Source organism: Ammospiza nelsoni, chromosome 8 (assembly GCF_027579445.1).
Source record: "Ammospiza nelsoni isolate bAmmNel1 chromosome 8, bAmmNel1.pri, whole genome shotgun sequence".
Taxonomy (NCBI): domain Eukaryota; kingdom Metazoa; phylum Chordata; class Aves; order Passeriformes; family Passerellidae; genus Ammospiza; species Ammospiza nelsoni.
This window is the reverse complement of record NC_080640.1, coordinates 36,068,616-36,089,796: the sequence shown is the minus strand read 5'-3', so window position 1 is coordinate 36,089,796 and position 21,181 is coordinate 36,068,616.

Below are 21,181 nucleotides of genomic sequence, written 5' to 3'. Positions count from 1 at the left end.
TCGTCTTTAGCGTCTTTTGTGCTCTACATCCTAGCAGAAAGCTTTTCCACTCTGTCTAGCAAGGAAAACCTGCGGGAGCACAGAAAACATCTCCCATCGTGTTCTGGACGTTGCACGGAGGTCTGCCAAGTGTTTGGCATGAAGGAAAGAAAAGTTGTCCAAAACAGCTTCCAATCGAATATTCATGTGATTGGAAACGTCAGGAAAGTGTAAGGTACTGTTTTCTATCAGTTGGCAAGCTGCGCACACAATCCCAGTGTTGTACAGCTTCCTTCTTCACCTTTCCGATGCTGCCGCTCTCTCCGGCTCCCGGAGCCGAAGAAGCGGCTTCTTCGCTCAAAGGCGATTGTACCGCTCACAGTGCTCTCCTTAACGCGGCTTCTGCCGAAAGAAGCCCGGGAGCGGCTCTTAGCTCCGGAGAGCATCGTACCTTCGTCTTTAGCGTCTTTTGTGCTCTACATCCTAGCAGAAAGCTTTTCCACTCTGTCTGGCAAGTAAAACCTGCGGGAGCACAGAAAACATCTCCCATCATGTTCTGGACGTTGCACGGAGGTCTGCCAAGTGTTTGACAAGAAGGAAAGAAAAGTTGTCCAAAACAGCTTCTTATCGAATATTCATGTGATTGGAAACGTCAGGAAAGTGGTAAGGTACTGTTTTCTATCAGTTGGCAAGCTGCGCACACAATCCCAGTGTTGTACAGCTTCCTTCTTCACCTTTCCGATGCTGCCGCTCTCTCTGGCTCCTGGAGCCGAAGAAGCGGCTTCTTTGCGCAAAAACGATTGTACCGCTCACAGGGCTCTCTTAGCGCGGCTTCTGCCGAAAGAAGCCCGGGAGCGGCTCTTAGCTCCGGAGAGCATCGTACCTTCGTCTTTAGCGTCTTTTGTGGTCTACATCCTAGCAGAAAGCTTTTCCACTCTGTCTAGCAAGGAAAACCTGCGGGAGCACAGAAAACATCTCCCATCGTGTTCTGGACGTTGCACGGAGGTCTGCCAAGTGTTTGACAAGAAGGAAAGAAAAGTTGTCCAAAACAGCTTCCAATCGAATATTCATGTGATTGGAAACGTCAGGAAAGTGTAAGGTACTGTTTTCTATCAGTTGGCAAGCTGCGCACACAATCCCAGTGTTGTACAGCTTCCTTCTTCACCTTTCCGATGCTGCCGCTCTCTCCGGCTCCCGGAGCCGAAGAAGCGGCTTCTTCGCTCAAAGACGATTGTACCGCTCACAGTGCTCTCCTTAACGCGGCTTCTGCCGAAAGAAGCCCGGGAGCGGCTCTTAGCTCCGGAGAGCATCGTACCTTCGTCTTTAGCGTCTTTTGTGGTCTACATCCTAGCAGAAAGCTTTTCCACTCTGTCTGGCAAGGAAAACCTGACGGAGCACAGAAAACATCTCCCATCGTGTTCTGGATGTTGCACGGAGTTCTGCAAAATGTTTGGCATGAAGGAAAGAAAAGTTGTCCAAAACAGCTTCCAATCGAATATTCATGTGATTGGAAACGTCAGGAAAGTGGTAAGGTACTGTTTTCTATCAGTTGGCAAGCTGCGCACACAATCCCAGTGTTGTACAGCTTCCTTCTTCACCTTTCCGATGATGCCACTCTCTCCGGCTCCCGGAGCCGAAGATGTGGCTTCTTCGCGCACAGACGATTGTACCGGTCACGGGGCTCTCTTAGCGCGGCTTCTACCGAAAGAAGCCCGGGAGCGGCTCTTAGCTCCGGAGAGCATCGTACCTTCGTCTTTAGCGTCTTTTGTGCTCTACATCCTAGCAGAAAGCTTTTCCACTCTGTCTGCCAAGGAAAACCTGCGGGAGCACAGAAAACATCTCCCATCGTGTTCTGGACGTTGCACGGAGGTCTGCCAAGTGTTTGACAAGAAGGAAAGAAAAGTTGTCCAAAACAGCTTCTTATCGAATATTCATGTGATTGGAAACGTCAGGAAAGTGTAAGGTACTGTTTTCTATCAGTTGGCAAGCTGCGCACACAATCCCAGTGTTGTACAGCTTCCTTCTTCACCTTTCCGATGCTGCCGCTCTCTCCGGCTCCCGGAGCCGAAGAAGCGGCTTCTTCGCGCATAGACGATTGTACTGCTCACAGTGCTCTCTTAGCGCCGCTTCTGCCGAAAGAAGCCCGGGAGAGGCTCTTAGCTCCGGAGAGCATCGTACCTTCGTCTTTAGCGTCTTTTGTGGTCTACATCCTAGCAGAAAGCTTTTCCACTCTGTCTGGCAAGGAAAACCTGCGGGAGCACAGAAAACATCTCCCATCGTGTTCTGGACCTTGCACGGACATCTGCCAAGTGTTTGGCATGAAGGAAAGAAAAGTTGTCCAAAACAGCTTCCAATCGAAGATTCATGTGATTGGAAACGTCAGGAAAGTGTAAGGTACTGTTTTCTATCAGTTGGCAAGCTGCGCACACAATCCCAGTGTTGTACAGCTTCCTTCTTCACCTTTCCGATGCTGCCGCTCTCTCCGGCTCCCGGAGCCGAAGAAGCGGCTTCTTCGCGCAAAGACGATTGTACCGCTCACAGTGCTCTCTTAGCGCCGCTTCTGCCGAAAGAAGCCCGGGAGCGGCTCTTAGCTCCGGAGAGCATCGTACCTTCGTCTTTAGCGTCTTTTGTGGTCTACATCCTAGCAGAAAGCTTTTCCACTCTGTCTGGCAAGGAAAACCTGCGGGAGCACAGAAAACATATCCCATCGTGTTCTGGACGTTGCACGGACGTCTGCCAAATGTTTGGCATGAAGGAAAGAAAAGTTGTCCAAAACGGATTCCAATCGAATATTCATGTGATTGGAAACGTCAGGAAAGTGTAAGGTACTGTTTTCTATCAGTTGGCAAGCTGCGCACACAATCCCAGTGTTGTACAGCTTCCTTCTTCACCTTTCCGATGCTGCCGCTCTCTCCGGCTCCCGGAGCCGAAGAAGCGGCTTCTTCGCGCACAGACGATTGTACCGCTCACAGTGCTCTCTTAGCGCCGCTTATGCCGAAAGAAGCCCGGGAGCGGCTCTTAGCTCCGGAGAGCATCGTACCTTCGTCTTTAGCGTCTTTTGTGGTCTACATCCTAGCAGAAAGCTTTTCCACTCTGTCTGGCAAGGAAAACCTGCGCGAGCACAGAAAACATCTCCCATCGTGTTCTGGACGTGGCACGGACGTCTGCCAAGTGTTTGGCATGAAGGAAAGAAAAGTTGTCCAAAACAGCTTCCAATCGAATATTCATGTGATTGGAAACGTCAGGAAAGTGTAAGGTACTGTTTTCTATCAGTTGGCAAGCTGCGCACACAATCCCAGTGTTGTACAGCTTCCTTCTTCACCTTTCCGATGTTGCCGCTCTCTCCGGCTCCCGGAGCCGAAGAAGCGGCTTCTTCGCGCACAGACGATTGTACCGCTCACAGTGCTCTCTTAGCGCCGCTTCTGCCGAAAGAAGCCCGGGAGCGGCTCTTAGCTCCGGAGAGCATCGTACCTTCGTCTTTAGCGTCTTTTGTGGTCTACATCCTAGCAGAAAGCTTTTCAACTCTGTCTGGCAAGGAAAACCTGCGGGAGCACAGAAAACATCTCCCATCGTGTTCTGGACGTTGCACGGAGGTCTGCCAAGTGTTTGACAAGAAGGAAAGAAAAGTTGTCCAAAACAGCTTCCAGTCGAAGATTCATGTGATTGGAAACGTCAGGAAAGTGTAAGGTACTGTTTTCTATCAGTTGGCAAGCTGCGCACACAATCCCAGTGTTGTACAGCTTCCTTCTTCACCTTTCCGATGCTGCCGCTCTCTCCGGCTCCCGGAGCCGAAGAAGCGGCTTCTTCACGCAAAGACGATTGTACCGCTCACAGTGCTCTCTTAGCGCGGCTTCTGCCGAAAGAAGCCCGGGAGCGGCTCTTAGCTCCGGAGAGCATCGTACCTTCGTCTTTAGCGTCTTTTGTGGTCTACATCCTAGCAGAAAGCTTTTCCACTCTGTCTGGCAAGGAAAACCTGCGGGAGCACAGAAAACATCTCCCATCGTGTTCTGGACGTTGCACGGAGGTCTGCCAAGTGTTTGACAAGAAGGAAAGAAAAGTTTTCCAAAACAGCTTCTTATCGAATATTCATGTGATTGGAAACGTCAGGAAAGTGTAAGGTTCTGTTTTCTATCAGTTGGCAAGCTGCGCACACAATCCCAGTGTTGTACAGCTTCCTTCTTCACCTTTCCGATGCTGCCGCTCTCTCCGGCTCCTGGAGCCGAAGAAGCGGCTTCTTCGCGCAAAGACGATTGTACCGCTCACAGTGCTCTCTTAGCGCCGCTTCTGCCGAAAGAAGCCCGGGAGCGGCTCTTAGCTCCGGAGAGCATCGTACCTTCGTCTTTAGCGTCTTTTGTGGTCTACATCCTAGCAGAAAGCTTTTCCACTCTGTCTGGCAAGGAAAACCTGCGGGAGCACAGAAAACATCTCCCATTGTGTTCTGGACGTTGACCCGAGATCTGCCAAGTGTTTGGCATGAAGGAAAGAAAAGTTGTCCAAAACAGCTTCCAATCGAATATTCATGTGATTGGAAACGTCAGGAAAGTGTAAGGTACTGTTTTCTATCAGTTGGCAAGCTGCGCACACAATCCCAGTGTTGTACAGCTTCCTTCTTCACCTTTCCGATGCTGCCGCTCTCTCCGGCTCCCGGAGCCGAAGAAGCGGCTTCTTCGCGCACAGACGATTGTACCGCTCACAGTGCTCTCTTAGCGCCGCTTCTGACGAAAGAAGCCCGGGAGCGGCTCTTAGCTCCGGAGAGCATCGTACCTTCGTCTTTAGCGTCTTTTGTGCTCTACATCCTAGCAGAAAGCTTTTCCACTCTGTCTGGCAAGGAAAACCTGCGGGAGCACAGAAAACATCTCCCATCGTGTTCTGGACGTTGACCAGAGATCTGCCAAGTGTTTGGCATGAAGGAAAGAAAAGTTGTCCAAAACAGCTTCCAATCGAATATTCATGTGATTGGAAACGTCAGGAAAGTGTAAGGTACTGTTTTCTATCAGTTGGCAAGCTGCGCACACAATCCCAGTGTTGTACAGCTTCCTTCTTCACCTTTCCGATGCTGCCGCTCTCTCCGGCTCCCGGAGCCGAAGAAGCGGCTTCTTCGCGCACAGACGATTGTACCGCTCACAGTGCTCTCTTAGCGCCGCTTCTGCCGAAAGAAGCCCGGGAGCGGCTCTTAGCTCCGGAGAGCATCGTACCTTCGTCTTTAGCGTCTTTTGTGGTCTACATCCTAGCAGAAAGCTTTTCCACTCTGTCTGGCAAGGAAAACCTGCGGGAGCACAGAAAACATCTCCCATCGTTTTCTGGACGTTGCACGGACGTCTGCCAAGTGTTTGGCATGAAGGAAAGAAAAGTTGTCCAAAACAGCTTCCAATCGAATATTCATGTGATTGGAAACGTCAGGAAAGTGTAAGGTACTGTTTTCTATCAGTTGGCAAGCTGCGCACACAATCCCAGTGTTGTACAGCTTCCTTCTTCACCTTTCCGATGCTGCCGCTCTCTCCGGCTCCCGGAGCCGAAGAAGCGGCTTCTTCGCGCAAAGACGATTGTACCGCTCACAGTGCTCTCTTAGCGCCGCTTCTGCCGAAAGAAGCCCGGGAGCGGCTCTTAGCTCCGGAGAGCATCGTACCTTCGTCTTTAGCGTCTTTTGTGCTCTACATCCTAGCAGAAAGCTTTTCCACTCTGTCTGGCAAGGAAAACCTGCGGGAGCACAGAAAACATCTCCCATCGTGTTCTGGACGTTGACCCGAGATCTGCCAAGTGTTTGGCATGAAGGAAAGAAAAGTTGTCCAAAACAGCTTCCAATCGAATATTCATGTGATTGGAAACGTCAGGAAAGTGTAAGGTACTGTTTTCTATCAGTTGGCAAGCTGCGCACACAATCCCAGTGTTGTACAGCTTCCTTCTTCACCTTTCCAATGCTGCCGCTCTCTCCGGCTCCCGGAGCCGAAGAAGCGGCTTCTTCGCGCAAAGACGATTGTACCGCTCACAGTGCTCTCTTAGCGCCGCTTCTGCCGAAAAAAGCCCGGCAGCGGCTCTTAGCTCCGGAGAGCATCGTACCTTCGTCTTTAGCGTCTTTTGTGCTCTACATCCTAGCAGAAAGCTTTTCCACTCTGTCTGGCAAGGAAAACCTGCGGGAGCACAGAAAACATCTCCCATCGTTTTCTGGACGTTGCACGGACGTCTGCCAAGTGTTTGACAAGAAGGAAAGAAAAGTTGTCCAAAACAGCTTCCAATCGAATATTCATGTGATTGGAAACGTCAGGAAAGTGTAAGGTACTGTTTTCTATCAGTTGGCAAGCTGCGCACACAATCCCAGTGTTGTACAGCTTCCTTCTTCACCTTTCCGATGCTGCCGCTCACTCCGGCTCCCGGAGCCGAAGAAGCGGCTTCTTCGCGCACAGACGATTGTACCGCTCACAGTGCTCTCTTAGCGCCGCTTCTGCCGAAAGAAGCCCGGCAGCGGCTCTTAGCTCCGGAGAGCATCGTACCTTCGTCTTTAGCGTCTTTTGTGGTCTACATCCTAGCAGAAAGCTTTTCCACTCTGTCTGGCAAGGAAAACCTGCGGGAGCACAGAAAACATCTCCCATCGTGTTCTGGACGTTGCACGGAGGTCTGCCAAGTGTTTGGCATGAAGGAAAGAAAAGTTGTCCAAAACAGCTTCCAATCGAATATTCATGTGATTGGAAACGTCAGGAAAGTGTAAGGTACTGTTTTCTATCAGTTGGCAAGCTGCGCACACAATCCCAGTGTTGTACAGCTTCCTTCTTCACCTTTCCGATGCTGCCGCTCTCTCCGGCTCCCGGAGCCGAAGAAGCGGCTTCTTCGCGCACAGACAATTGTACCGCTCACAGTGCTCTCTCAGCGCGGCTTCTGCCGAAAGAAGCCCGGGAGCGGCTCTTAGCTCCGGAGAGCATCGTACCTTCGTCTTTAGCGTCTTTTGTGGTCTACATCCTAGCAGAAAGCTTTTCCACTCTGTCTGGCAAGGAAAACCTGCGGGAGCACAGAAAACATCTCCCATCGTGTTCTGGACGTTGCACGGACGTCTGCCAAGTGTTTGGCATGAAGGAAAGAAAAGTTGTCCAAAACAGCTTCCAATCGAATATTCATGTGATTGGAAACGTCAGGAAAGTGTAAGGTACTGTTTTCTATCAGTTGGCAAGCTGCGCACACAATCCCAGTGTTGTACAGCTTCCTTCTTCACCTTTCCGATGCTGCCGCTCTCTCCGGCTCCCGGAGCCGAAGAAGCGGCTTCTTCGCGCACAGACGATTGTACCGCTCACAGTGCTCTCTTAGCGCCGCTTCTGCCGAAAGAAGCCCGGGAGCGGCTCTTAGCTCCGGAGAGCATCGTACCTTCGTCTTTAGCGTCTTTTGTGGTCTACATCCTAGCAGAAAGCTTTTCAACTCTGTCTGGCAAGGAAAACCTGCGGGAGCACAGAAAACATCTCCCATCGTGTTCTGGACGTTGCACGGAGGTCTGCCAAGTGTTTGACAAGAAGGAAAGAAAAGTTGTCCAAAACAGCTTCCAATCGAAGATTCATGTGATTGGAAACGTCAGGAAAGTGTAAGGTACTGTTTTCTATCAGTTGGCAAGCTGCGCACACAATCCCAGTGTTGTACAGCTTCCTTCTTCACCTTTCCGATGCTGCCGCTCTCTCCGGCTCCCGGAGCCGAAGAAGCGGCTTCTTCGCGCAAAGACGATTGTACCGCTCACAGTGCTCTCTTGGCGCCGCTTCTGCCGAAAGAAGCCCGGGAGCGGCTCTTAGCTCCGGAGAGCATCGTACCTTCGTCTTTAGCGTCTTTTGTGGTCTACATCCTAGCAGAAAGCTTTTCCACTCTGTCTGGCAAGGAAAACCTGCGGGAGCACAGAAAACATCTCCCATCGTGTTCTGGACGTTGCACGGAGGTCTGCCAAGTGTTTGACAAGAAGGAAAGAAAAGTTGTCCAAAACAGCTTCTTATCGAATATTCATGTGATTGGAAACGTCAGGAAAGTGTAAGGTACTGTTTTCTATCAGTTGGCAAGCTGCGCACACAATCCCAGTGTTGTACAGCTTCCTCCTTCACCTTTCCGATGTTGCCGCTCTCTCCGGCTCCCGGAGCCGAAGAAGCGGCTTCTTCGCGCATAGACAATGGTACTGCTCACAGTGCTCTCTTAGCGCCGCTTCTGCCGAAAGAAGCCCGGGAGCGGCTCTTAGCTCCGGAGAGCATCGTACCTTCGTCTTTAGCGTCTTTTGTGCTCTACATCCTAGCAGAAAGCTTTTCCACTCTGTCTGGCAAGGAAAACCTGCGGGAGCACAGAAAACATCTCCCATCGTGTTCTGGACGTTGCACGGACGTCTGCCAAATGTTTGGCATGAAGGAAAGAAAAGTTGTCCAAAACAGCTTCCAATCGAATATTCATGTGATTGGAAACGTCAGGAAAGTGTAAGGTACTGTTTTCTATCAGTTGGCAAGCTGCGCACACAATCCCAGTGTTGTACAGCTTCCTTCTTCCCCTTTCCGATGCTGCCGCTCACTCCGGCTCCCGGAGCCGAAGAAGCGGCTTCTTCGCGCAAAGACGATTGTACCGCTCACAGTGCTCTCCTTAACGCGGCTTCTGCCGAAAGAAGCCCGGGAGCGGCTCTTAGCTCCGGAGAGCATCGTACTTTCGTCTTTAGCGTCTTTTGTGGTCTACATCCTAGCAGAAAGCTTTTCCACTCTGTCTGGCAAGGAAAACCTGCGGGAGCACAGAAAACATCTCCCATCGTGTTCTGGACGTTGCACGGAGGTCTGCCAAGTGTTTGACAAGAACGAAAGAAAAGTTGTCCAAAACAGCTTCCAATCGAATATTCATGTGATTGGAAACGTCAGGAAAGTGTAAGGTACTGTTTTCTATCAGTTGGCAAGCTGCGCACACAATCCCAGTGTTGTACAGCTTCCTTCTTCACCTTTCCGATGCTGCCGCTCTCTCCGGCTCCCGGAGCCGAAGAAGCGGCTTCTTCGCGCAAAGACGATTGTACCGCTCACAGTGCTCTCTTAGCGCCGCTTCTGCCGAAAGAAGCCCGGCAGCGGCTCTTAGCTCCGGAGAGCATCGTACCTTCGTCTTTAGCGTCTTTTGTGGTCTACATCCTAGCAGAAAGCTTTTCCACTCTGTCTGGCAAGGAAAACCTGCGGGAGCACAGAAAACATCTCCCATCGTTTTCTGGACGTTGCACGGAGGTCTGCCAAGTGTTTGACAAGAAGGAAAGAAAAGTTGTCCAAAACAGCTTCCAATCGAATATTCATGTGATTGGAAACGTCAGGAAAGTGTAAGGTACTGTTTTCTATCAGTTGGCAAGCTGCGCACACAATCCCAGTGTTGTACAGCTTCCTTCTTCACCTTTCCGATGCTGCCGCTCTCTCCGGCTCCCGGAGCCGAAGAAGCGGCTTCTTCGCGCATAGACGATTGTACCGCTCACAGTGCTCTCCTTAACGCGGCTTCTGCCGAAAGAAGCCCGGGAGCGGCTCTTAGCTCCGGAGAGCATCGTACCTTCGTCTTTAGCGTCTTTTGTGGTCTACATCCTAGCAGAAAGCTTTTCCACTCTGTCTGGCAAGGAAAACCTGCGGGAGCACAGAAAACATCTCCCATCGTGTTCTAGACGTTGACCCGAGATCTGCCAAGTGTTTGGCATGAAGGAAAGAAAAGTTGTCCAAAACAGCTTCCAATCGAATATTCATGTGATTGGAAACATCAGGAAAGTGTAAGGTACTGTTTTCTATCAGTTGGCAAGCTGCGCACACAATCCCAGTGTTGTACAGCTTCCTTCTTCACCTTTCCGATGCTGCCGCTCTCTCCGGCTCCCGGAGCCGAAGAAGCGGCTTCTTCGCGCACAGACGATTGTACCGCTCACAGTGCTCTCTTAGCGCGGCTTCTGCCGAAAGAAGCCCGGGAGCGGCTCTTAGCTCCGGAGAGCATCGTACCTTCGTCTTTAGCGTCTTTTGTGGTCTACATCCTAGCAGAAAGCTTTTCCACTCTGTCTGGCAAGGAAAACCTGCGGGAGCACAGAAAACATCTCCCATCGTGTTCTGGACGTTGCACGGACGTCTGCCAAGTGTTTGGCATGAAGGAAAGAAAAGTTGTCCAAAACAGCTTCCAATCGAATATTCATGTGATTGGAAACGTCAGGAAAGTGTAAGGTACTGTTTTCTATCAGTTGGCAAGCTGCGCACACAATCCCAGTGTTGTACAGCTTCCTTCTTCACCTTTCCGATGCTGCCGCTCTCTCCGGCTCCCGGAGCCGAAGAAGCGGCTTCTTCGCGCAAAGACGATTGTACCGCTCACAGTGCTCTCTTAGCGCCGCTTCTGCCGAAAGAAGCCCGGCAGCGGCTCTTAGCTCCGGAGAGCATCGTACCTTCGTCTTTAGCGTCTTTTGTGGTCTACATCCTAGCAGAAAGCTTTTCCACTCTGTCTGGCAAGGAAAACCTGCGGGAGCACAGAAAACATCTCCCATCGTGTTCTGGACGTTGCACGGAGGTCTGCCAAGTGTTTGACAAGAACGAAAGAAAAGTTGTCCAAAACAGCTTCCAATCGAATATTCATGTTATTGGAAACGTCAGGAAAGTGTAAGGTACTGTTTTCTATCAGTTGGCAAGCTGCGCACACAATCCCAGTGTTGTACAGCTTCCTTCTTCACCTTTCCGATGCTGCCGCTCTCTCCGGCTCCCGGAGCCGAAGAAGCGGCTTCTTCGCGCAAAGACGATTGTACCGCTCACAGTGCTCTCTTAGCGCCGCTTCTGCCGAAAGAAGCCCGGCAGCGGCTCTTAGCTCCGGAGAGCATCGTACCTTCGTCTTTAGCGTCTTTTGTGGTCTACATCCTAGCAGAAAGCTTTTCAACTCTGTCTGGCAAGGAAAACCTGCGGGAGCACAGAAAACATCTCCCATCGTGTTCTGGACGTTGCACGGACGTCTGCCAAGTGTTTGGCATGAAGGAAAGAAAAATTGTCCAAAACAGCTTCCAATCGAATATTCATGTGATTGGAAACGTCAGGAAAGTGTAAGGTACTGTTTTCTATCAGTTGGCAAGCTGCGCACACAATCCCAGTGTTGTCCAGCTTCCTTCTTCCCCTTTCCGATGCTGCCGCTCTCTCCGGCTCCCGAAGCGGAAGAAGCGGCTTCTTCGCGCAAAGACGATTGCACCGCTCACAGTCCTCTCCTTAACGCGGCTTCTGCCGAAAGAAGCCCGGGAGCGGCTCTTAGCTCCGGAGAGCATCGTACCTTCGTCTTTAGCGTCTTTTGTGGTCTACATCCTAGCAGAAAGCTTTTCCACTCTGTCTGGCAAGGAAAACCTGCGGGAGCACAGAAAACATCTCCCATCGTGTTCTGGACGTTGCACGGACGTCTGCCAAGTGTTTGGCATGAAGGAAAGAAAAGTTGTCCAAAACAGCTTCCAATCGAATATTCATGTGATTGGAAACGTCAGGAAAGTGTAAGGTACTGTTTTCTATCAGTTGGCAAGCTGCGCACACAATCCCAGTGTTGTACAGCTTCCTTCTTCACCTTTCCGATGTTGCCGCTCTCTCCGGCTCCCGGAGCCGAAGAAGCGGCTTCTTCGCGCAAAGACGATTGTACCGCTCACAGTGCTCTCTTAGCGCCGCTTCTGCCGAAAGAAGCCCGGCAGCGGCTCTTAGCTCCGGAGAGCATCGTACCTTCGTCTTTAAAGTCTTTTGTGGTCTACATCCTAGCAGAAAGCTTTTCCACTCTGTCTGGCAAGGAAAACCTGCGGGAGCACAGAAAACATCTCCCATCGTGTTCTGGACGTTGCACGGAGGTCTGCCAAGTGTTTGGCATGAAGGAAAGAAAAGTTGTCCAAAACAGCTTCCAATCGAATATTCATGTGATTGGAAACGTCAGGAAAGTGTAACGTACTGTTTTCTATCAGTTGGCAAGCTGCGCACACAATCCCAGTGTTGTACAGCTTCCTTCTTCACCTTTCCGATGCTGCCGCTCTCTCCGGCTCCCGGAGCCGAAGAAGCGGCTTCTTCGCGCAAAGACGATTGTACCGCTCACAGTGCTCTCTTAGCGCCGCTTCTGCCGAAAGAAGCCCGGGAGCGGCTCTTAGCTCCGGAGAGCATCGTACCTTCGTCTTTAGCGTCTTTTGTGGTCTACATCCTAGCAGAAAGCTTTTCCACTCTGTCTGGCAAGGAAAACCTGCGGGAGCACAGAAAACATCTCCCATCGTGTTCTGGACGTTGCACGGAGGTCTGCCAAGTGTTTGGCATGAAGGAAAGAAAAGTTGTCCAAAACAGCTTCCAATCGAATATTCATGTGATTGGAAACGTCAGGAAAGTGTAAGGTACTGTTTTCTATCAGTTGGCAAGCTGCGCACACAATCCCAGTGTTGTACAGCTTCCTTCTTCACCTTTCCGATGCTGCCGCTCTCTCCGGCTCCTGGAGCCGAAGAAGCGGCTTCTTTGCGCACAGACGATTGTACCGCTCACAGTGCTCTCTTAGCGCCGCTTCTGCCGAAAGAAGCCCGGGAGCGGCTCTTAGCTCCGGAGAGCATCGTACCTTCGTCTTTAGCGTCTTTTGTGGTCTACATCCTAGCAGAAAGCTTTTCCACTCTGTCTGGCAAGGAAAACCTGCGGGAGCACAGAAAACATCTCCCAGCGTGTTCTGGACGTTGCACGGAGGTCTGCCAAGTGTTTGACAAGAAGGAAAGAAAAGTTGTCCAAAACAGCTTCCAATCGAAGATTCATGTGATTGGAAACGTCAGGAAAGTGTAAGGTACTGTTTTCTATCAGTTGGCAAGCTGCGCACACAATCCCAGTGTTGTACAGCTTCCTTCTTCCCCTTTCCGATGCTGCCGCTCACTCCGGCTCCCGGAGCCGAAGAAGCGGCTTCTTCGCGCAAAGACGATTGTACCGCTCACAGTGCTCTCCTTAACGCGGCTTCTGCCGAAAGAAGCCCGGGAGCGGCTCTTAGCTCCGGAGAGCATCGTACCTTCGTCTTTAGCGTCTTTTGTGGTCTACATCCTAGCAGAAAGCTTTTCCACTCTGTCTGGCAAGGAAAACCTGCGGGAGCACAGAAAACATCTCCCATCGTGTTCTGGACGTTGCACGGAGGTCTGCCAAGTGTTTGGCATGAAGGAAAGAAAAGTTGTCCAAAACAGCTTCCAATCGAATATTCATGTGATTGAAAACATCAGGAAAGTGTAAGGTACTGTTTTCTATCAGTTGGCAAGCTGCGCACACAATCCCAGTGTTGTACAGCTTCCTTCTTCACCTTTCCGATGCTGCCGCTCTCTCCGGCTCCTGGAGCCGAAGAAGTGGCTTCTTCGCGCAAAGACGATTGTACCGCTCACAGTGCTCTCTTAGCGCCGCTTCTGCCGAAAGAAGCCCGGGAGCGGCTCTTAGCTCCGGAGAGCATCGTACCTTCGTCTTTAGCGTCTTTTGTGGTCTACATCCTAGCAGAAAGCTTTTCCACTCTGTCTGGCAAGGAAAACCTGCGGGAGCACAGAAAACATCTCCCATCGTGTTCTGGACGTTGCACGGAGGTCTGCCAAGTGTTTGGCATGAAGGAAAGAAAAGTTGTCCAAAACAGCTTCCAATCGAATATTCATGTGATTGGAAACGTCAGGAAAGTGTAAGGTACTGTTTTCTATCAGTTGGCAAGCTGCGCACACAATCCCAGTGTTGTACAGCTTCCTTCTTCACCTTTCCGATGCTGCCGCTCTCTCCGGCTCCCGGAGCCGAAGAAGCGGCTTCTTCGCGCACAGACAATTGTACCGCTCACAGTGCTCTCTCAGCGCGGCTTCTGCCGAAAGAAGCCCGGGAGCGGCTCTTAGCTCCGGAGAGCATCGTACCTTCGTCTTTAGCGTCTTTTGTGGTCTACATCCTAGCAGAAAGCTTTTCCACTCTGTCTGGCAAGGAAAACCTGCGGGAGCACAGAAAACATCTCCCATCGTGTTCTGGACGTTGCACGGACGTCTGCCAAGTGTTTGGCATGAAGGAAAGAAAAGTTGTCCAAAACAGCTTCCAATCGAATATTCATGTGATTGGAAACGTCAGGAAAGTGTAAGGTACTGTTTTCTATCAGTTGGCAAGCTGCGCACACAATCCCAGTGTTGTACAGCTTCCTTCTTCACCTTTCCGATGCTGCCGCTCTCTCCGGCTCCCGGAGCCGAAGAAGCGGCTTCTTCGCGCACAGACGATTGTACCGCTCACAGTGCTCTCTTAGCGCCGCTTCTGCCGAAAGAAGCCCGGGAGCGGCTCTTAGCTCCGGAGAGCATCGTACCTTCGTCTTTAGCGTCTTTTGTGGTCTACATCCTAGCAGAAAGCTTTTCAACTCTGTCTGGCAAGGAAAACCTGCGGGAGCACAGAAAACATCTCCCATCGTGTTCTGGACGTTGCACGGAGGTCTGCCAAGTGTTTGACAAGAAGGAAAGAAAAGTTGTCCAAAACAGCTTCCAATCGAAGATTCATGTGATTGGAAACGTCAGGAAAGTGTAAGGTACTGTTTTCTATCAGTTGGCAAGCTGCGCACACAATCCCAGTGTTGTACAGCTTCCTTCTTCACCTTTCCGATGCTGCCGCTCTCTCCGGCTCCCGGAGCCGAAGAAGCGGCTTCTTCGCGCAAAGACGATTGTACCGCTCACAGTGCTCTCTTGGCGCCGCTTCTGCCGAAAGAAGCCCGGGAGCGGCTCTTAGCTCCGGAGAGCATCGTACCTTCGTCTTTAGCGTCTTTTGTGGTCTACATCCTAGCAGAAAGCTTTTCCACTCTGTCTGGCAAGGAAAACCTGCGGGAGCACAGAAAACATCTCCCATCGTGTTCTGGACGTTGCACGGAGGTCTGCCAAGTGTTTGACAAGAAGGAAAGAAAAGTTGTCCAAAACAGCTTCTTATCGAATATTCATGTGATTGGAAACGTCAGGAAAGTGTAAGGTACTGTTTTCTATCAGTTGGCAAGCTGCGCACACAATCCCAGTGTTGTACAGCTTCCTCCTTCACCTTTCCGATGCTGCCGCTCTCTCCGGCTCCCGGAGCCGAAGAAGCGGCTTCTTCGCGCATAGACGATGGTACTGCTCACAGTGCTCTCTTAGCGCCGCTTCTGCCGAAAGAAGCCCGGGAGCGGCTCTTAGCTCCGGAGAGCATCGTACCTTCGTCTTTAGCGTCTTTTGTGCTCTACATCCTAGCAGAAAGCTTTTCCACTCTGTCTGGCAAGGAAAACCTGCGGGAGCACAGAAAACATCTCCCATCGTGTTCTGGACGTTGCACGGACGTCTGCCAAATGTTTGGCATGAAGGAAAGAAAAGTTGTCCAAAACAGCTTCCAATCGAATATTCATGTGATTGGAAACGTCAGGAAAGTGTAAGGTACTGTTTTCTATCAGTTGGCAAGCTGCGCACACAATCCCAGTGTTGTACAGCTTCCTTCTTCCCCTTTCCGATGCTGCCGCTCACTCCGGCTCCCGGAGCCGAAGAAGCGGCTTCTTCGCGCAAAGACGATTGTACCGCTCACAGTGCTCTCCTTAACGCGGCTTCTGCCGAAAGAAGCCCGGGAGCGGCTCTTAGCTCCGGAGAGCATCGTACCTTCGTCTTTAGCGTCTTTTGTGGTCTACATCCTAGCAGAAAGCTTTTCCACTCTGTCTGGCAAGGAAAACCTGCGGGAGCACAGAAAACATCTCCCATCGTGTTCTGGACGTTGCACGGAGGTCTGCCAAGTGTTTGACAAGAACGAAAGAAAAGTTGTCCAAAACAGCTTCCAATCGAATATTCATGTGATTGGAAACATCAGGAAAGTGTAAGGTACTGTTTTCTATCAGTTGGCAAGCTGCGCACACAATCCCAGTGTTGTACAGCTTCCTTCTTCACCTTTCCGATGCTGCCGCTCTCTCCGGCTCCCGGAGCCGAAGAAGCGGCTTCTTCGCGCAAAGACGATTGTACCGCTCACAGTGCTCTCTTAGCGCCGCTTCTGCCGAAAGAAGCCCGGCAGCGGCTCTTAGCTCCGGAGAGCATCGTACCTTCGTCTTTAGCGTCTTTTGTGGTCTACATCCTAGCAGAAAGCTTTTCCACTCTGTCTGGCAAGGAAAACCTGCGGGAGCACAGAAAACATCTCCCATCGTTTTCTGGACGTTGCACGGAGGTCTGCCAAGTGTTTGACAAGAAGGAAAGAAAAGTTGTCCAAAACAGCTTCCAATCGAATATTCATGTGATTGGAAACGTCAGGAAAGTGTAAGGTACTGTTTTCTATCAGTTGGCAAGCTGCGCACACAATCCCAGTGTTGTACAGCTTCCTTCTTCACCTTTCCGATGCTGCCGCTCTCTCCGGCTCCCGGAGCCGAAGAAGCGGCTTCTTCGCGCATAGACGATTGTACCGCTCACAGTGCTCTCCTTAACGCGGCTTCTGCCGAAAGAAGCCCGGGAGCGGCTCTTAGCTCCGGAGAGCATCGTACCTTCGTCTTTAGCGTCTTTTGTGGTCTACATCCTAGCAGAAAGCTTTTCAACTCTGTCTGGCAAGGAAAACCTGCGGGAGCACAGAAAACATCTCCCATCGTGTTCTGGACGTTGACCCGAGATCTGCCAAGTGTTTGGCATGAAGGAAAGAAAAGTTGTCCAAAACAGCTTCCAATCGAATATTCATGTGATTGGAAACATCAGGAAAGTGTAAGGTACTGTTTTCTATCAGTTGGCAAGCTGCGCACACAATCCCAGTGTTGTACAGCTTCCTTCTTCACCTTTCCGATGCTGCCGCTCTCTCCGGCTCCCGGAGCCGAAGAAGCGGCTTCTTCGCGCACAGACGATTGTACCGCTCACAGTGCTCTCTTAGCGCGGCTTCTGCCGAAAGAAGCCCGGGAGCGGCTCTTAGCTCCGGAGAGCATCGTACCTTCGTCTTTAGCGTCTTTTGTGGTCTACATCCTAGCAGAAAGCTTTTCCACTCTGTCTGGCAAGGAAAACCTGCGGGAGCACAGAAAACATCTCCCATCGTGTTCTGGACGTTGCACGGACGTCTGCCAAGTGTTTGGCATGAAGGAAAGAAAAGTTGTCCAAAACAGCTTCCAATCGAATATTCATGTGATTGGAAACGTCAGGAAAGTGTAAGGTACTGTTTTCTATCAGTTGGCAAGCTGCGCACACAATCCCAGTGTTGTACAGCTTCCTTCTTCACCTTTCCGATGCTGCCGCTCTCTCCGGCTCCCGGAGCCGAAGAAGCGGCTTCTTCGCGCAAAGACGATTGTACCGCTCACAGTGCTCTCTTAGCGCCGCTTCTGCCGAAAGAAGCCCGGCAGCGGCTCTTAGCTCCGGAGAGCATCGTACCTTCGTCTTTAGCGTCTTTTGTGGTCTACATCCTAGCAGAAAGCTTTTCCACTCTGTCTGGCAAGGAAAACCTGCGGGAGCACAGAAAACATCTCCCATCGTGTTCTGGACGTTGCACGGAGGTCTGCCAAGTGTTTGACAAGAACGAAAGAAAAGTTGTCCAAAACAGCTTCCAATCGAATATTCATGTTATTGGAAACGTCAGGAAAGTGTAAGGTACTGTTTTCTATCAGTTGGCAAGCTGCGCACACAATCCCAGTGTTGTACAGCTTCCTTCTTCACCTTTCCGATGCTGCCGCTCTCTCCGGCTCCCGGAGCCGAAGAAGCGGCTTCTTCGCGCAAAGACGATTGTACCGCTCACAGTGCTCTCTTAGCGCCGCTTCTGCCGAAAGAAGCCCGGCAGCGGCTCTTAGCTCCGGAGAGCATCGTACCTTCGTCTTTAGCGTCTTTTGTGGTCTACATCCTAGCAGAAAGCTTTTCAACTCTGTCTGGCAAGGAAAACCTGCGGGAGCACAGAAAACATCTCCCATCGTGTTCTGGACGTTGCACGGACGTCTGCCAAGTGTTTGGCATGAAGGAAAGAAAAATTGTCCAAAACAGCTTCCAATCGAATATTCATGTGATTGGAAACGTCAGGAAAGTGTAAGGTACTGTTTTCTATCAGTTGGCAAGCTGCGCACACAATCCCAGTGTTGTACAGCTTCCTTCTTCCCCTTTCCGATGCTGCCGCTCTCTCCGGCTCCCGAAGCGGAAGAAGCGGCTTCTTCGCGCAAAGACGATTGCACCGCTCACAGTCCTCTCCTTAACGCGGCTTCTGCCGAAAGAAGCCCGGGAGCGGCTCTTAGCTCCGGAGAGCATCGTACCTTCGTCTTTAGCGTCTTTTGTGGTCTACATCCTAGCAGAAAGCTTTTCCACTCTGTCTGGCAAGGAAAACCTGCGGGAGCACAGAAAACATCTCCCATCGTGTTCTGGACGTTGCACGGACGTCTGCCAAGTGTTTGGCATGAAGGAAAGAAAAGTTGTCCAAAACAGCTTCCAATCGAATATTCATGTGATTGGAAACGTCAGGAAAGTGTAAGGTACTGTTTTCTATCAGTTGGCAAGCTGCGCACACAATCCCAGTGTTGTACAGCTTCCTTCTTCACCTTTCCGATGTTGCCGCTCTCTCCGGCTCCCGGAGCCGAAGAAGCGGCTTCTTCGCGCAAAGACGATTGTACCGCTCACAGTGCTCTCTTAGCGCCGCTTCTGCCGAAAGAAGCCCGGCAGCGGCTCTTAGCTCCGGAGAGCATCGTACCTTCGTCTTTAGCGTCTTTTGTGGTCTACATCCTAGCAGAAAGCTTTTCCACTCTGTCTGGCAAGGAAAACCTGCGGGAGCACAGAAAACATCTCCCATCGTGTTCTGGACGTTGCACGGAGGTCTGCCAAGTGTTTGGCATGAAGGAAAGAAAAGTTGTCCAAAACAGCTTCCAATCGAATATTCATGTGATTGGAAACGTCAGGAAAGTGTAACGTACTGTTTTCTATCAGTTGGCAAGCTGCGCACACAATCCCAGTGTTGTACAGCTTCCTTCTTCACCTTTCCGATGCTGCCGCTCTCTCCGGCTCCCGGAGCCGAAGAAGCGGCTTCTTCGCGCAAAGACGATTGTACCGCTCACAGTGCTCTCTTAGCGCCGCTTCTGCCGAAAGAAGCCCGGGAGCGGCTCTTAGCTCCGGAGAGCATCGTACCTTCGTCTTTAGCGTCTTTTGTGGTCTACATCCTAGCAGAAAGCTTTTCCACTCTGTCTGGCAAGGAAAACCTGCGGGAGCACAGAAAACATCTCCCATCGTGTTCTGGACGTTGCACGGACGTCTGCCAAGTGTTTGGCATGAAGGAAAGAAAAGTTGTCCAAAACAGCTTCCAATCGAATATTCATGTGATTGGAAACGTCAGGAAAGTGTAAGGTACTGTTTTCTATCAGTTGGCAAGCTGCGCACACAATCCCAGTGTTGTACAGCTTCCTTCTTCACCTTTCCGATGCTGCCGCTCTCTCCGGCTCCCGGAGCCGAAGAAGCGGCTTCTTCGCGCACAGACGATTGTACCGCTCACAGTGCTCTCTTAGCGCCGCTTCTGCCGAAAGAAGCCCGGGAGCGGCTCTTAGCTCCGGAGAGCATCGTACCTTCGTCTTTAGCGTCTTTTGTGGTCTACATCCTAGCAGAAAGCTTTTCCACTCTGTCTGGCAAGGAAAACCTGCGGGAGCACAGAAAACATCTCCCAGCGTGTTCTGGACGTTGCACGGAGGTCTGCCAAGTGTTTGACAAGAAGGAAAGAAAAGTTGTCCAAAACAGCTTCCAATCGAAGATTCATGTGATTGGAAACGTCAGGAAAGTGTAAGGTACTGTTTTCTATCAGTTGGCAAGCTGCGCACACAATCCCAGTGTTGTACAGCTTCCTTCTTCCCCTTTCCGATGCTGCCGCTCACTCCGGCTCCCGGAGCCGAAGAAGCGGCTTCTTCGCGCAAAGACGATTGTACCGCTCACAGTGCTCTCCTTAACGCGGCTTCTGCCGAAAGAAGCCCGGGAGCGGCTCTTAGCTCCGGAGAGCATCGTACCTTCGTCTTTAGCGTCTTTTGTGGTCTACATCCTAGCAGAAAGCTTTTCCACTCTGTCTGGCAAGGAAAACCTGCGGGAGCACAGAAAACATCTCCCATCGTGTTCTGGACGTTGCACGGAGGTCTGCCAAGTGTTTGGCATGAAGGAAAGAAAAGTTGTCCAAAACAGCTTCCAATCGAATATTCATGTGATTGAAAACGTCAGGAAAGTGTAAGGTACTGTTTTCTATCAGTTGGCAAGCTGCGCACACAATCCCAGTGTTGTACAGCTTCCTTCTTCACCTTTCCGATGCTGCCGCTCTCTCCGGCTCCCGGAGCCGAAGAAGTGGCTTCTTCGCGCAAAGACGATTGTACCGCTCACAGTGCTCTCTTAGCGCGGCTTCTGCCGAAAGAAGCCCGGGAGCGGCTCTTAGCTCCGGAGAGCATCGTACCTTCGTCTTTAGCGTCTTTTGTGGTCTACATCCTAGCAGAAAGCTTTTCCACTCTGTCTGGCAAGGAAAACCTGCGGGAGCACAGAAAACATCTCCCATCGTGTTCTGGATGTTGCACGGAGGTCTGCCAAGTGTTTGACAAGAACGAAAGAAAAGTTGTCCAAAACAGCTTCCAATCGAATATTCATGTGATTGGAAACATCAGGAAAGTGTAAGGTACTGTTTTCTATCAGTTGGCAAGCTGCGCACACAATCCCAGTGTTGTACAGCTTCCTTCTTCACCTTTCCGATGCTGCCGCTCTCTCCGGCTCCCGGAGCCGAAGAAGCGGCTTCTTCTCGCAAAGACGATTCTATCGCTCACAGTGCTCTCTTAGCGCCGCTTCTGCCGAAAGAAGCCCGGGAGCGGCTCTTAGCTCCGGAGAGCATCGTACCTTCGTCTTTAGCGTCTTTTGTGCTCTACATCCTAGCAGAAAGCTTTTCCACTCTGTCTGGCAAGGAAAACCTGCGGGAGCACAGAAAACATCTCCCATCGTGTTCTGGACGTTGCACGGACGTCTGCCAAGTGTTTGGCATGAAGGAAAGAAAAGTTGTCCAAAACAGCTTCCAATCGAATATTCATGTGATTGGAAACGTCAGGAAAGTGTAAGGTACTGTTTTCTATCAGTTGGCAAGCTGCGCACACAATCCCAGTGTTGTACAGCTTCCTCCTTCACCTTTCCGATGCTGCCGCTCACTCCGGCTCCCGGAGCCGAAGAAGTGGCTTCTTCGCGCACAGACGATTGTACCGCTCACAGTGCTCTCTTAGCGCCGCTTCTGCCGAAAGAAGCCCGGGAGCGGCTCTTAGCTCCGGAGAGCATCGTACCTTCGTCTTTAGCGTCTTTTGTGGTCTACATCCTAGCAGAAAGCTTTTCAAC